This window comes from Diceros bicornis, chromosome 30 (assembly GCF_020826845.1).
Source record: "Diceros bicornis minor isolate mBicDic1 chromosome 30, mDicBic1.mat.cur, whole genome shotgun sequence".
Lineage (NCBI taxonomy): Eukaryota > Metazoa > Chordata > Mammalia > Perissodactyla > Rhinocerotidae > Diceros > Diceros bicornis.
Window position 1 is genome coordinate 9,855,464 of NC_080769.1, and position 16,705 is coordinate 9,872,168.

General features: G+C 39.3%; 1 pseudogene; it reads right to left on the reverse strand.

Annotated features, from left to right (window-relative positions):
- Positions 1–1,799: 1,799 nt before the first annotated feature.
- Positions 1,800–16,467, reverse strand: LOC131394414 (zinc finger protein 266-like; annotated as a pseudogene).
- Positions 16,468–16,705: the final 238 nt, after the last annotated feature.

The following is a 16,705-nucleotide window of genomic DNA, read 5'->3' on the forward strand; positions in this document are numbered from 1 at the left end:
GGCACATGTGTGTGGTGATGGATTGTAATTAGTATTTGGGTGGTGAACATGAGAACATGATGTAATCCATGCACAAATAGAAGCATAATGATGTACACCTGGGACTAGCCCCATGGCTTAGCGGTTTAATGCGTGCGCTCCGCTACTGGCGGCCCGGGTTCAGATCCTGGGTGCGCACTGACGCACTGCTTGTCAGCCATGCTGAGGCCGTGTCCCACATATAGCAACTAGAAGGATGTGCAACTATGACATACAACTATCTACAGGGGCTTTGAGGAGAAAATGGAGGAGGATTGGCAATAGATGTTAGCTCAGGGCAGGTCTTCCTCAGCAAAAAGAGGAGGATTAGCATGGATGTTAGCTCCGGGCTGATCTTCCTCACACACACACACACACACAAATAATAATGATGTACAACTGAAATTTATACAATGTTATAAACCAATGTTAGTGCAATAAACAAAAAATAAAAATAAAATTTAAGACGAAAAAAATATGAATCCTCCTATGACTATTATTAAAGAAGTTTCACATAATTACATTCTACAATTGTATTATCCCAGAATTCTTCCATGCCCCAGACATCTCCCCATTTGCCATGGATTATTTCCCTGGTTCCTACCGGTCAAATGGGGAGGTTGGCTATGTGATCTGCTTCAAGGGGTCATTATTACTGAATCAAATAGCCTATACTCCACTTTAATGTTGTGGCTGCATATTTACCGGGATCTCACCCTATACAAGTGTCTTCTATGACAAAGTTCTCAACCATCCAAGTCTGCAATGTAATCTTAACCAGCACCCCAAATACACATAATGCTAATAGTGATGTTAAAGCACCACAGACCAGATGTATTAACTATACTTTTAAAATCTGTAAATTGATGCTTTAACATCTTCACAATGGCCACTAGCTGCTTCAAGTGAATTCTGGATTGTACATTAAAATCTGAGGACTTTAGATAGCACCAAACCATAGAGTCTAAAAGTCAAATTGAACATGAATTTCTCAGGGGGAACACTTTCAAACACAGGTAGTCAATCCTAAGCCAGTTTACCCTGCCTAGCCCATTTTTCTGGTGGAAACCACAATGAAAGTGCATTTCCATAGTTCTGCTCCCTCTCCCTGTCTCATGGGCCCTTGTTGCTTCTGAGTGGTCCTCTGGGGAATGTACTGTGTTCTCTCCAGGAAACTGTGAGGATAACAAAACCATAAAACTCTTGCTAGTTTCTCTCTCTCGGTGTGCATCTGGCCTCACCATACCTCATGCAAGGAAATATGATTAACAGGGAGTAACACAATTCAGATGATCAGTTTTGAATTTGGAAATTGTGAGTCCTCCAAACTTTTTATTCTATTTTCAAGATTGTTTTGTCTATTCAGGGTCCCTTGTGACACTCTATGAATTTGAGGTTTTGCTTTTCCATTTCTGCAAAAAATGGCCATTGCAATATTGATGGCACTGAATCTATAGATCACTTAGATTAGTAGTGACATGATGATGATATTCTCTTCCTATTCTTGAGCATAGGATAACTTTCCATTTATTTATGTCTCCTTCAAATCCTTTCAGCAATGTTTTGTAATTTTCAGTGTACAAATCCAGGTGGTTAGAAGAGAATCAAGTGTGAATCCTATTGACCCTCTTTGACCAGGTTGCAAACCAGGTGTAGCAACTAGACTGGCCTATTGGTGGAAAGTCACATCATGTGTAGGAACCAACAGGGCCTAATCACAAATGCTATACCTATAGAACCACTGAGAATGCCCCATATCTCAGAAGACCCCATGATTCACACTCAGGGTAGCATTCTCTATATTCAGTTTCTCTTGAATTTGAATTATCCAATGTTCATTAAGGAACAGAAACAATCTTATTAAAAATGATAATACAACATTTTTTACATTCACAAAGTTTTTCTCTACAACAAAATCACAAGTGAACATTAGCACAATTTTCCCACATTACATCACTTGGATTTCTCTCCATTACAAGGTCTCTTATATATAAAAAACATATATATTTCACTGAGAAAATAGCGAAGTGCTTCCATGTTTCTTAATGGTATGGTTTCACTGTTAGTCCATACATGCTGGGTTGTGATGAGATTCTGATGCCTTTCCCTCATTCCTTACATTTGTAGAGTATCTCTCTAGTGTGGTCCTTTCATGTCTTCAATGTGAATTGGGACTACTGAGGACTACAACACATTCCTTATATTGATACAATTTCTCTCCAGGTGAGTTCTTTCACGATACCAAAAAGAAATGGGAAAACTGAACGCTTTCCCACATTCTTTACATTTCTAACATTTCTCTCCAGTGTGAGTACGCTTGTGAATGACAAAGTACAAATAATTGCTAAATGTTTTCCCACATATGTTACACTCAATAGGTTTTTCTCCCGTATGAGTTCTAAAATGTCTGTTAAGATGTGAGGAAAGAGCAAAGGCCTTCCCACATGTGTCACATTTAAAAGGCTTCTCTCCAGTGTGTGTTTTTCTATGGTCACTAAGGCTTGAGGATTGAGTGAAGGCTTTCCCACATTCCTTACATTCATAGGGTTTCTCTCCAGTGTGGGTTCGCATGTGAACTTTAAGGGACACAGAACGTTCAAAGCCTTTTCCACATTCCTGACATTTATAGGGTTTCTCTCCAGTATGAGTACGGTTGTGAATGACTAAGTATGAAGAACTGCTAAATCTTTTCCCACATATATTACACTCAAAACGCTTTTCTCCAGTGTGAGTTCTAAAATGGGCAGTAAGATTTGAAAAACTACCAAAGGCTTTCCCACATGTATCACATTTAAAAGGCTTCTCTCCAGTGTGAATTTTATTGTGGTAAATGAGACCTGAGGATTGAGTGAAGGCTTTCCCACATTCCTTACATTCATAGGGTTTCTCTCCAGTGTGGGTTCGCATGTGAACATTAAGATGCACAGAACGTTTAAAGCCTTTCCCACATTTCTTACATTTATAGAGTTTTATTCCCGTATGAATTCTACTGTGAACGTGAAGGTATGAGGAAATTCTAAAGGATTTTCCACATACCTCACAAAGAAAGGGCTTCTCTCCTGTGTGTGTTTTCACATGTTCAATAAGTTCAAAAGACTTAATAAAGGCCTTCGCACATTCCTCACACTTAAAGGGTTTTCTTCCAGTGTGAATTTGAAAGTGAGCATTAAGGTATACAGATTGTTTGAAGGATTTTCTGCATTCTTTATATTTGTAATGATTATTAGCAGTGTCAGTTTGTACCTGCACACCACGGCTTATTGAGTAAATAAAAGATCTCAAACATTCCTTCCCTTCATAGAGTTTTTCTCCATTGTGAGTTCTCATTGGTGCCTGAAGGTAAGACTGATTAACAAAGGCTTTCCCACCATCACTGCATTCCAAGGCTTTCTCTTGCATGCTAGTTTTACAGTGCACAATATCTGGAGTCAGGCTGATGGCTTTTCCCCGCTGATTAAACATGGAATGTTTCTCTCCAGGTGAGGTTTTCTTGTGCGGCGTAAGGAAGCTTTTTTCATACTGATTATCCTCATCACTGTTCCCTCCATGTTGAGTTCTCCTCTGGGTCTTAAGACATGAATGTTCACTGAAGACTTTCCCACACTGCTCACAATCAGAGAGTTCCCACTCATTGTGGATTTTCTCCTGTTAAAGAATAAAGAATGAAGATTCAAAGATTTTTCAGACTCACTAATTGATCCCACCCATCTGAAAATAGAAACAGTACTACAATGATGATGATGATGATGACCATTTCCAGTACACTCATACACTTCCTACCCCGTTCATTTCTTTCAAGTTGAATGATGGAATCCTTCTGCTGGAATGATATGCCATCTACTGTAATTTTAAAAGATTTCTGTACAGTTTCATAGAATTGTTTTAAAAAGTCAATGTCTAGTTATATAAGTGGAAATGAGTCCTTGTGGGAATTCTGAAGCAACAACTTTCAAGCGAGGTTTAGGATATCCCCCAGTTTAGCATATTCAGAATATCTTCCCAAAGACATTGCTCTCTCTTGGACAAATGCTACTTACCTCAAATATTTACCAGTTATGTTCATGTTCCATCTAATGAAAATCTCAATCTTCGTTGAATGCAGAAAATAAGAAATATCTCTTTTTAAACTTACTGTTCTTACCATTTTTAGCCTATTGGGTGTTTTCTCCCCCAACATATCCTGCTGAATTGCTGAGTCTTTGGTTTTAAGTTGCATTTCCCGTTCTAAAATAAAAAAGAATAACAAATGTAGGAATTTGCAGAGAGAAATGTAGGCTTAAGGAGTTAAAAACAATAAGGCTCACTGTATTATTTCCTAATTAAAACATTAAACAAAAAAAGGGTAAAATAGATTTGAAGACTATACCTATGTCAAAAATTTTCAACGCTAAGGACATGTGGTCAAAATTCAGTAGTTGATTAAAATGATTCTATGAAAATTAAATACGACGGAGAAAAAAAACAGAACACTATCAGGGAAAGAAAGTAGAAAGTTATAGACAAAAAGCATATATCCAAATGATAAAGTTAAAAACGAAGCAGAACAAGTCATTTTGTGAGATCACAAGAAATTTTGATTAAACGTAAATTAAGAATGTATGAGAAGTTGACAATAGCCCAAAGCTTCAGAGACTAGTGACTTCAGCCTTCTAGAGAAAGCACATCTTAAAGTTTCCTCACTTTTTTCTTTTTTTGTGAGGAAGATCAGCCCTGAGCTAACATCCATGCTAATCCTCCTCTTTTTGCTGAGGAAGACTGGCTCTAACACCTATTGCCAATCCTCCTTCTTTTTTTTTCCCCCAAAGCCCCAGTAGATAGTTGTATGTCATAGTGGCACATCCTTCTAGTTGCTGTACGTGGGATGCAGCCTCAGCACGGCTGGAGAAGCGGTGTGTCAGTGCGCGCCCAGGATCCGATCCTGGGCTGCCAGTAGTGGAGCGCGCGCACTTAACTGCTAAGCCACAGGGCCGGCCCAAGTTTCCTCATTATAATTCCAAACATACTGAAATTTTCACTATCAGGGAAGTTCTTCACAATCACTCACCTTGGAAGACTCCTCTCTGCACTGTACTCAACTCTTCTTCTTCCAACCAAGAGATCAGACTGGGTTTGAATAACAGATGTTCTGTTAACAGGGAAAGATGTATTAATAGAAAGGGCCCCTGCAAAAGATGACAAACTTTCCCATGAATCAGATCCTATACTTCTAATGAACACACTAAAATTATTTCAAAGGAGATAAAAATGCAAATATCTCCTCTTTCTGTGCATGAAAGAGACTGGTTATCTCTCGCTCCTGAAACCTACGTTGAGACATATACATACACATTACAGAGCATTAAGACTTTTACTGAAATAGAAAATAAAGTAAGTGTAAAAGAGATATTCATTCTCATGGAGAAACTACTACATCAGTGGTTGTCACACTTTGTTGTCCACTGGAACCATGTCCACTGTTTTCATTAAAACAGAGATGTCTGGGTGCCAACCCAGTGGCGTAGTGGTTAAGTTTGCATGCTCCACTTTGGCAGCCCAGGGTTCGCAGGTTCAGATCCTGGGCATGGACCTACACACTGCATATCAAGCCATGCTGGGGCAGCCATCCCACAGATAAAGTAGAGGAAGATGGGCACTGATGTTAGCCCAGGGCCAATATTCCCGAGCAAAAAGAGGAGGATTGGCAACAGATGTTCGCCCAAGGCTAATCTTCCTCACTAAAAAAAACCCCCAAAAAACAACAGATGTCTGGGCCCAATGCCAGAGTTTCATTCACTGTATCAAAAGTGGAGTCTGAGAACGCACATTTCTGAGAGAGTCATGGGGATGGTGTTAGTCCTCAAAATACATTTTTACAGAAACCACACTAGATTAAAACCCATTAGTGTAGAGACTAGTGTCTGCTGGTTTCCATTATGTGCGGATTTCACATCACCAATACTACAACACAGTAAATACATCATATATATCTGTTCCATAAGAGGCTACAGGAAAGATGGCAGCCTTACCTACTGTGGTCAGGTTCTTGTAGGTCTCCAGCATCACATCTCTGTATAGATTTTTCTGAGCTGGGTCCAGTAGAGTCCACTCCTCTCGGGTAAAGTGCACAGCCACATCAGCAAAGGTAACTGAGTCCTAAATCATCACACACAAGCTGGTTTCAGTAAAGTAACATCTCTGCCAGCATTCACTGGGGCATGAAGAAGGGAGATCTCATGGCAAAAGAGCGTTTCAAGGTCTCTCATCATCTCCCCCAGGGTGCAATGCTCCTGTGTACTCTTCTCTCTGTCTACACTCACTCACAATTGATATCCTCCAGTTATGGCTTTAATGGAACCTCTGACACATGAACTTATCTCGCAAGAACTAGACTAAAAGCTCTTCTCATCTTACTTCCCTCAGGCAGCATAGCTCTAAGCAAATTGTAAACACTTGGAAAAGATGATGAATGAATAGATTCTTTGAGAAATGGACACTTTCATTTTCATTACCTTAGAGCATGTAGCTAAATAAAAAATATGCAATCACCATCATAAAAGACAATATTAGATAGAAAGTAATTATTGAAACACTGAGATTATTCACAGGAACCAATATGAGGCTCCACTTTAGGAGGGAATTCAAAAGGGACTCAGTCCTTGAGAGGCTTGATTTCTTCAAGAAACTCTAGATACAGTTCTGCCTAGAAGGAAATGTGTCTAACTGGTGGAAGCAATATATCACTTTGTAGAAGGATACACTTTCTAATTACCTGAGAAATACTGGTCAAACACTCAGTTGCCATCCTTTCTGATTCTATCTTTTCCTCAGGAAGGCAGAAGGAGTCCTTAGAAAGACGACCTAGGAGGAAAGAAAGAAGGCTTGAGGGTCTAGAGGTGACCATAATTCCCACATTCACCTGCCTGGAAGTCATTCCATTCTAGCTTGAAATTCCCAAATATCCCTGCACACTCAAGAATTCTCACACAAATAGATGGTACTGCCATCCAATGCCAGAGTAGTCCTGTCTCATGTGGAGCCACAAAAGGGGACTGCAAGCCATGCTGCCCATCAGGAAAAGCGTAATGGTTTCACTTTACAGGGAAGGAAACTTAAACCTTTAGAAATATGTCTGTTCATTTGTCAAGACAACCAAGTTGATGAATGCGATCATGCAGCCACTCTCCCTAATTGACATATACCAGGAAGCTGACTTATAGAACAGCATTCTCTGACCCACTTAAGCTCCTCCTAGATAAACCAGCAGCATGACTGCTCAGGTCCACACCAAAGGTATCTATATTGTGCAGGGAGGACCTAAAATCTTCTAAAACAGTATGCTCTATACCAAGAGTATCAATAAAATCAATTGCCACTTTCTGAAGACCATCTGTACCAGATGTCTCACTAGGAGCTTACAGCTCACTTTTATATTTGCAACAACTTGCATATTTGAATCTACTCTTTCAACTCTAAATTCTGTATGATCTAAACACAAATCAAACACAGTTGATCAAAAATTAGTGTCCGGTGAATTTAGAACAGTTCAAATATAGATAGTAATGTAAAATATATTAATTCTTTTATGTTGCTTTCATGCTTAAGTACATATTTTCAATACATATGGGATCTACACATGCTACTGGATGGGACTGGTCAAGAATGCTCCTGGGCATATGAAGAGAAACAAAAAGAAATATTTTATTCAGTCAACACTCTTGAGCGTCCCTTGAAGGATGCTGGCGAAGTCTGAAGCTCTGTATGGGCTTCCTTTTTAAGTTCTTGTCACTGCCTTATTCCTTGATTCTTTCAGTAAATAACGAAGAAGTTATGTCCCTGTACTAGGTACTCCGTTGAGGGCACTAACGCATACAGAAAATGTCCTAAGCATTAAAGATCCAACAATGCTACTGGAGAATATATACAATAGAGTAATAATTGATATAACAATTCATCACTGATAAGGGAAAACAATCAACCAGGTGAGAAAATAACAAGTGTCCTGCACACACACACACAAAGCACATATATTCTATTGGTTCCTGAATAACAAAATAAAAGAAAAGGGAAATAACCATTAGCTCTTCCACACCTGATCCTAAAGGATTAGAAAAAGTATGTCAATGTCTTTACAAAAGAACTCAAAACATGAAAGTCCTGGGAAGCCCCCACAAGTCTTGGTTGGAAGCATTCAAATCATAGAGAGTTCTGCACTCTTCTCTTTCCCTGGCAAAACGGCAGTGCCGTATCACACGTCCCCAACATTTGTCTATTTTATGCGTGTTTTTCAGATGAGCACGTTTTCGTTTTACTTATCAGTTTCATTTTGCACACAATTGGCTTTTGTACTTATTGTTTCTTCCATAGACTTCCTTCATGTTTCTTAAATTGTCTTTTAACACTTTGTATTAAAGGTCACCTTTTTATTAAAAATCAATAACCTTCGGTGTGAGGTCAACATCATGGCAGACCAAATTGTCCAGTTAGTCTCTCCCTTCTAAGTTACAACCAGTAGGACATCCAAAGAACAACAAAGGACCCTTTGCAGAGCACACCTGAACACCTGAGAAATCCATACATCTATACATCTGAAGGTGGGTTGACTACACTTCCTGTACCTGGTGGAACTAGGGGAGCAGCAGCTCCTGCGACTGGAAGTCCCAGGAACTGTGGCTGCACCTCTAACCAGAGACTCCAAGAACTGAGGTCACACGCATGAACGGAAGCCCCAGGAATTCACGCAGCCCACGCTGCAGGAGGCACTGGGAAGCACTGCAGGCCCATGACCAAAGGCTCCAAGAAATGTGATGATACCTGTAACCCAGGCCGCTCCACCTACCCTGGGGGCAGTGCCTCTGACCCTGACCTTGACCCTGCCAGCAGCAGGGGCTGCATCCAAGACTCTGACACCTCCTGGAGTGGCAGTGGTGCCTCTGACCTGAGGTTCCAGGAATCATGCCAGTGGCTGCATGAGTCACAGTGGCACTCACGGCTCAGTCCCTCCCTCTCCCCAAGCAGTGGCAGGTAGCACTGTTAACCTGAGGTTTCGGTGCCACAGCAGTGACCATGACAGCTCCAGCGGTGTCACACCAACACAGGCCTTGCAGCCGCAAGTGCTGCATACAACACCTCAGGTCCCTGGCAGCAGTGCTGGTGCCTGTGACCTGAAGTTCCAGGACCCACACAGGCACTGGAGACCAGAACTTAGGGAGCCCCAGTGGTACTTGTGACGCAGGTACTCCTTCCCTTGTGGTGGTAGCAGTGTCATCTGCAAACCTGGGCAAGCTGACAGCAGCAGCAACACTCGCAAACCCAGCATCCCTGGCAGCAGCGTTGCCAGCACCCCCAGATAATCGAAGAGCAGCTGTAAAGGGGGCACATGCAGCAGCAGTGTCTGAGCCCATGGAGAACCCACAGAGACCCAGAAAACAGTGACAACAGAGCCAATGACTCCAGTCATCCCCAGATGCAGAGACACATGCAAACTTCTTTCTCCTCACCTGTAGCAGCAGTGCCTGCAAACCAACAAACCAAGACTGGCAGAGGTGCCCATGACCCTAGATCCTGCCCCACTCTCCCTGTGCTCCTGGTGCAATGGGGGAATCCCCAACCCAGGCAACCCCAGAATCAGCAGAGGCGCTCTCACCCCGGTGAAACCCACAACTGTAGCAACATTGTAGGCAGCAAGGAACCAGTAATCTCAGAAACACAGGCAGCACAATGAGGTTACTGATGACTCATCTGGCAAACACAGTGGAGAACAGAGAAAAGAGGCTCTCAAATACAAGAGAAGCAGCTCAAAATCAAAATAAACAAAGCTCACCCAAATAAGAAAACTTTCCTACCCCAAATGCACTGGCAGAGGAACTCATTAGCCACCATAAAGAACAAAAGTAACCCAGCAGCATTAAAAGAAAATGACATTTACCTAGAAGCCAAACTTCAAGTCACGGAAGACTGCAATCTAACTGATAGAAAATTCAAGATAGCTGTCATGAAGAAAGACAAAGGCTTACAACAATACTCAGAAAGAGTATTTTACTGAACTCAGGAATAAAATTAACGAACAGAAGAAATACTTCACCAAAGAGATGGAAACTCTCAAAAAAAAAAAAATTGGGAGCTGAAAAGCACACAAATGAGTTTAAGAACAAAGTAGAATGCATTGGAAATACAGCAGAACACACAGAAAAGAGAATCAGCAAGTTGAAAGATAGTAATCTAGAAATGATTCAGGTGGAAGAGGAGAGAGAAGATTCTGAACAAATGGAGAAATTCTATGAAAAATATCCAACTTTATTAAGAAAACCAACACAAGGATAATGGGTATCCCAAAAGGAGAGGGGGAGAGAGAGAAAGGTGCAGAGCTTACTTAAAAAAAATAATAGCTGAGAACTTCCCAAACCTGGTGAAGCAACTGGATATACAAGGACATGAAGCTAACAGAACACCTAATTACCTCAATGCAGAAAGACCTTCTCCATTGCACATTATATTAGAAGTGTCACAAGTCAATGACAAAGGAAAAATATTAAGGGCAGCCTAGGAGAAGAACATAACTTGCAAAGGAAGCCTTATTAGGCTATCAATGGATTTCTTAGAAAAAAATCTACAGACTAGGAGAAAGTGAAATAATATATTCAAAATTAAACACTGCCAGCCAAAAATACTCTATCCAGCAAAGTTATCCTTCACATATGAATCAGAAATAAAGCCTATCCCCAACACAGAAAAGGTGAGGAAGTTCGTCACCACTAGATCTGCCTTATAAGAAACATTGAAAACAGGCCTCCTACTTGAAACAAAAAGGCAAAGGTACATAAAGCTTTGAACAAGATGATAGAATCAGAAAATTACAGCTCGATATCAGAATACGTTAGTAAACAATTATAACATAAATGCTAAAGAGAAAAAAGACATTAAAAACAACTATAAACACTTCAATTTGGTCATACACTTGCAATACAAAAAAGGATAACTTACGACAACAAAAACAAAGACGGGGGAGAGGAAAAGGATGGAACCTACACAGGCAAATGGAGAGAAGATGCTATCAGAAGAAAAATGACTATCTCATCTAAGAGGTCTTTTATACAAACCTCATGGTAACCACAAAACAATAATTCAGAGCAAAGTCAAAAAACAACAAAAAAAGAGGAAACTGAGACACACATCAGAGAAAACCACCAAACTGAAATGGCAGACAGAAACCCAAGGAAAAAGAAACAATGCAAATATACAAAAACCAAAGAATAAATGATAAAATGGCAGTATTATGCCCTCATAATCAATAAGCACTCTAAATGTAAACGGGTTAAATTCACCAATCAAAATACACACAGTGGCTGAATGGATTACAAAGCAAAACCCAACAATATGCTGCCTCCAGGAGACTCATCCCAGCTCTAAATACAAACATAGGCTGAGAGTGACAGAATGGAAGATGATACTCCAAGCAAATGGCAACCAAAAGACAGCAAGTGTAGCCATACTTATACCAGATAAAAAAGACTTCAAGCCAAAAAAGATAACAAGAGACAAAGATGGACATTATATAATGATAAAGAGACTACTTCACCAAGAAAACAGAACTTCTATTAATATATATGCACCCAACATAGGGGTATCAAAGGATATAAAGCAACCATTAACAGACATGAATGGAGAAAATGACACAAACCTAACAATAGTAGAAATTTTAATATTGCACTAACATCAACGGATAGATTACCCAGACGGAGAGTCAAGAAGTAAACATTGGCCTTGCAGGAAACTAGACCAGATGGACTTGATAGATAAATATAGAACATTCCATCCAAAATAAGCAGACTACACATTCTTCTTGAGTACACATGGAACATTCTCAAAGATAGACCATATGCTGGGAAACAAAACAAACCTCAATAAACTTAGGGAAAGACTGAAATAATATCAAGCATCTTTTCAGACCACAACGGTATGAAACTACAAATCAACTACAAGAAGCAAGCTGGAAAAGTCACAGATACGTGGAGACTAAACAACATGCTACTGAACAACTATTGGGTCAATGAAGAAATCAAGAGAGAAGTCAAAAAATACCTGGAGTAAAAGAAAATGAAAATACAACATACAAAAACGTTTCTATGACATGCAGCAAAAGCAGTACTCATAGGGAAGTTTATAGCAATACAGACCTACAGCAAAGAACGAGACAAATTTCAAATAAACAATCTAACACTGCACCTAAAAGAACTAGAAAAAGAACAGATGAGGCCCAAAATCCGTGGAAGGAAAGAAAATATAACTCAGAATAGAAATGAATGAAAGACAGACTAAAAAGACAACAGAAAAGATCAATGAAACTTAGATCTTGTTCTTTAAAAAAAAAAAAACGAAATTGACACATCATTAGCTAGACTCACTAGGAAAAAAAGAGAAGGATCAGATAAAATCAGAAATGAAAGAGGAGAAATTACAACAGATACCACAGAAATATGAAGGATTATAAGAGAATACTATGAAAAACTATACACCAACAAATTAGATAACCTAGAAGAAACGATAATTTCTTAGAATCATACAATCTCTCAAAACTGAATCAAGAAGAAACAGAGAATTGAATGGACCTATCACAAAGAGAGTGAAACAGTAATCAAAAACCTCCACAAAAGCAAAAGTCCAGGATGGGATGGCTTCCTGGTGAATTCTCCCAAATATGCAAAGATTTAATACCTATCCTTCTCAAACCCTTCCAAAAAACAGAAGAAGATGGGATGTTTCCTAACTCATTTTACAAGGCCTACATTACCCTGATACCAAATCCAGACAAAAACAATACAAAAGGAAAATTACAAACCAATATTATTGATGAACATTGATGCAAAAATCCTCACCAAAATATTAGCAAATTGAATACAAGAATACATTAAAAAGATCATACACCACAATCAAGTGGTATTTATGCCATGGACACAGGGATGGTTCAACACCCACAAATCAATCAATGCAATACACCACATTAGCAAAATAAAGAATAAAAATCACATGATCCTCTCAATAGATGCAGAGAAAGCATTTGACAAGATTCACCTTCTGTTTATGACAAAAAGTTTCAATAAAATGGATATAGAAGAAAAGTATGTCAACATAATGAAGCCCATATACCACAAACCCACAGCCATCGTCATACTTAATGCTGAAAAACAAAGCTATTCCTCTATGAACAGGAGTAAGAGAAGGATGCCCACTCTCACCACTCTTAGTCAACATAGCATTGAAAGTCCTAGCCAGAGAAATTAGGCAAGAAAAACAAAAAGAAGGGGTCCAAATTAGAACGGAAAAAGTAAAACTATAAGTATTTGGAGATGATATGATTCTACACAAAGAATGCCCTACAGAATCCACCAAGAAACTATTAGAAATAATGAACAAATAAAGTAATGTTACAAGGCACAAAATCAGCATACAGAAGTCAGCTGCATTTGTATACACTTAATAACCAACTAGCAGAAAGAGAAATCAAGAATACAATCCCAGCTACAATCACAACAAAACAAATACCTAGGAATAAATTCAACCAAGAATGTGAAAAACTGTACATTCAAAACTGTAAGACATTTTTGAAAGAATCTGAAGAAGACATAGAGAAATAGAAAGAGATTCCATGCTCATGGTTTGGAAAAATTAACACAATTAAAATGTCCATATTACCTAAAGCAATCTACAGAGTCAATGCAATCTCAATCAGAATCCCAATGACATTCTTCACAGAAATAGAACAAAGAATCCTAAAATTTATGTGGAAAAACAAAGGACCCTGAACAGCCAAAGCAATTCTGAGAAAAAAAGAACAAAGCTGGAGATATCACTCTCTCTAATTTCAAAATATACTACAAAGTATATAATCCAAACAGCATGGTACTTGCAGAAAGACGGACACACAGTTCAATGGAACAGAACTGAGAGCCCAGAAATGAAACCACACATCTATGGACAGCTAGTCTTTGTGGACAGTCATGTGCAAAAGAATGAAATTAGGTCATTAGCTTACAAGTAACTCAAAATGGATTAAAGATTTGAATGTAAGACCTAAAAGCATAACACTCCTGGAAGAAAACTTAGGCAATACACTCTTTCATACCTGTCTTAGCACTCCTTTTTGAATACAATGTCTACTCAGTCAAGGGAAACAAAAGAAAAAATAAACAAATGAGACTATATCAGACTAAGAAGCTTCTGCACGGCCAAGGAAATCATCAACAAAATGAAAAGACAACCCACCAACTGGGAGAAAATAGTTACAAATCATATATGTGACAAGAGGTTAATTTCCAAAACATATAAAGAGCGCAGACAACTCGACAACAAAAAAATGAACAACTCCATCAGAAAATGGGCAGAGGATATGAACAGACATAATTCCAAAGACATACAAATGGCCTAGAGGCACATGAAAAGATGTTCAACATCACTAATCATTAGGGAAGTCCAAATTAAAATTACAATGAGATATCACCTTACACGCCTCAGAATGGCTACAATTAACAAGACGAGAAATAAGTGTTGGAGAGGATGTAGAGAAAAGGGAACCCTCATACACTGCCGGTGGGACTGCCAACTGGTGCAGCTACTATGGAAAACACTATGGAGATTTCTCAAACAATTAAAAATAGAAATACCATAAGACCCAACTAACCCACAACTGGGTATTTATCCAAAGAACATGAAATCACTAATTCAAAAAGATATATGCACCTCATCTTCATGGCAACATTACTGACTATAGCCAAAACTTGGAAGCAACCCAAGTGCCTATCAACAGATGAATGGAAGGCCAGCCCCGTGGCTTAGCAGTTAAGTGCGTGCGCTCTGCTACTGGCGGCCTGGGTTCGGATCCCGGGCACGCAGCGAGGCACTGCTTCTCCGGTCATGCTGAGGCTGCATCCCACAATACAGCCAACTAGAAAGATGTGCAACTATGACATACAACTATCTACTGGGACTTTGGGGGAAAAAAAGGAGGATTGGCAATAGATGTTAGCTCAGAGCCGGTCTTCCTCAGCAAAAAGAGGAGGATTAGCATGAATGTTAGCTCAGGGCTGATCTTCCTCACAAAAAAAAAAAAAGAAAGAAAAACAGATGAATGGAGAAAAAAGATGTGGTATATATAGACAGTGGAATACTACTTGGTCATCAAAAAATATAAAAGCGTTCCATTTGCAACAACATGGATGGACCTTGAGGGTATTATGCTAAGTGAAATAAATCAGACTCAGAAAGACAAATACCACAGGATTTCAGTCATACGTGGAAAATAAACAAACATATCTAAAAGGAGAACAAATTGTTGGTTACCCGAGGGGAAAGCGTGAGGGGATGGTGAAACGGGTAAAGGGGCACATGTGTATGGTGATGGACAAAAACTAGACTATTGGTGGTGAATACAATGCAGTCTATAGAGAAGCTGAAATGCAATAATGCACTCTCAAAATTTACACAATGTTATAAGCCAATAAGACCTTAATAAAATAGTTTTTAAAAAACTGGGCAGAGGATATGAACAGACATTTTCCAAAGAGGATATACAGAGGGCCAACAGGCACATGAAAAGATGTTCAACATCACTAACTATTAGGGAAATGCAAATCAAAATTACAATGAGATGTTACCTGACACCCATCAAAATGTCTACTATTTTATTTTTTTTGTTGAGGAAGATTTGCCCTGAGTGGGTCACCGCCACAGCACGGCTGCTGCCGAGTGGTGTAGGTCCGTGCCCAGAAACCGAACCCGGGCCACCAAAGCAGAGTGTGCTGAACTTAAACACTACGCCATGGGGCCAGCCCCCAGAATGTCTACTATTAAAAAGACAAGATATAACAGTGTTGGAGAGGATGTGGAGAAAAAGGAACCTTCCTACACTGCTGGTGGGGACGTAAATTGGAGCAGCCACTATGGAAAAGAGCATGGAGATTGCTCAAAAAATTAAAAACAGAAATACCATATGATCCAGCTATTACACTTCTGAGTATTTCTCCAAAGAATATGAACACAGTAATTTGAAAAGATATATGCACCCCTATGTTCTTGCAGCACCATACACAATAGCCAAGACTTAGAAACAACCTAAGTACCCATCAAGGGATGAATGGATAAAGAAGTGGTGTATATATGTACACAACAGAATAGTACTCACCCATAGAAAAAGACAAAATCTTCCATTTGCAAATAGGTAGATGAACCGTGACGGCAGTATGCTAAGTGAAATTAGTCAGATGGAGAAAGATAATTACTGTATGACCTCACTTATATGTGGAAGATAAACAAACACACATACATAGAACAGATCGGTGGTTACTGAGGGGAAGGGCAAAAGGAATAGATGGGCATACATGTATGGTGATGGATGGCAACTAAACTTTTGGTGGTAAACACAATGCAGTCTACACGAAAGTCAAAATATAGTGATGTACTCCTGAAACTTACACTTATAAACCAATGTGACCTCTATTAAAAACAAAACAAAACAAAACACCTTTACTAAATCAGACACAGACCAACAGGCCAAATGCTAATCTACAAAATGGCATTTGAATGGTGACAACCACTGAAAGTTCCACACTTTATTATCTATGAACCAATATCACCCTCATAACCTTGCAGTCCTTATTCTACAGTTCAGAAGACTAAAACCCAGAAACATGTATGTTACAAAAACCGTGTGTCCAGA